This window comes from Arachis ipaensis, chromosome B7 (genome assembly GCF_059453495.1).
Source record: "Arachis ipaensis isolate K30076 ecotype BB chromosome B7, ASM5945349v1, whole genome shotgun sequence".
NCBI classification, from domain to species: domain Eukaryota; kingdom Viridiplantae; phylum Streptophyta; class Magnoliopsida; order Fabales; family Fabaceae; genus Arachis; species Arachis ipaensis.
The window spans coordinates 43,417,608-43,418,725 of NC_142442.1; the positions used below are offsets into that span (position 1 = coordinate 43,417,608).

Sequence of the window (1,118 nt, forward strand, 5' to 3'; positions counted from 1 at the left end):
GACTGGCGTTAATACTATTCATGATGTTACTTTCCATGGTCTGTTGTCTTTTCTCAAAAGATTGTAGTAGATCTTCATTAGAAGATAAAGAAGAATGAGTAAATTGAGAGGTTTGCTGCTGATTGTTCTGTGGTCCTTGGTTTTGCCTCAGGTGAGGTGCTCTGTAAGGTTGATTTTGCTGACTGTTGTTGTTATTTTTCCACCTCTGATTTCCCTGATTATCTCTGCCTCCCCTGTTATTGTTGTCCCTCCAATTCTGGTTTGAATTGTCCTGCCATCCATGGTTATTATTTCCACTTTGATTGTACCCTTGGTTGGGGTGGTCATAGAAGTTGTGAGTGGATGCCACCATGTTGTCTTCTTGTTGGAGCTGCGGGCATTCATCAGTGTAATGGCTATAATCAGCACAGATTCCGCAAATTCTTTGTGGGACTAGTTGTTGGTTTTGCTGTGGTGGAGGAGGTTGAGCTTGCTGAGCTTGTTGATTCAACTGCATTTGTTTCAGCAAGTTGGTCATTTCACAGATGCTTTGAGTTAGAGCAGCAGTCTCTCTGCTAGAAGATACTTCTGTAACAGCTTTTGAACGGCCTTGCTTTTATCTGTGGTTCCTAGTGGATTCAGCTAAATCACTGATCAATTACCAAGCTTCATCAGTGGTCTTGTACTTCTTCATAGACCCATTGCTGGAACTTTCCAGTATGGTCTTATCTTGGGGCCTCATAGCCTGTGTAATATAGCTAAGTAGTACGATCTTGTCAATCATGTGATGGGGGCATGCTTCCAGAAGATTATTGAAGCGCTCCCAGTATTCAAAGAGAGTCTCATTGTCATCCTGAACAATTGTGGAGATATCCTTCCTTAGCTTATCAGTAACTTCAGATGGAAAGAATTTCTCCAGAAACTCCTTTCTGAGTGTATCCCAGTTGGATACATTTGCTAGAGGTTGAGTGTAGTACCACTCTCTTGCTTTTCCCTCAAGAGAAAATGGAAAAGCTTTCAGCAGAATTGAAGTTTCATCAGTGCCATCACGCCTGACAGTAGAACAGGCTACCTGGAAATCTCTCAAGTGCCTGATAGGCTCTTGAGCAGGTAGGCCATGAAACTTGGGCATCAAATTT

The 1,118-nt window shown here is 42.4% G+C and overlaps 1 non-coding gene across 1 annotated transcript; it reads left to right on the plus strand.

Moving 5' to 3' along the window:
- The first annotated feature begins 757 nt into the window (after window positions 1-757).
- On the plus strand, window positions 758-865 carry LOC148550983 (small nucleolar RNA R71). Its single transcript, XR_015893515.1, has one exon. It is a non-coding gene; the product is annotated as a small nucleolar RNA R71 (small nucleolar RNA).
- Window positions 866-1,118: the final 253 nt, after the last annotated feature.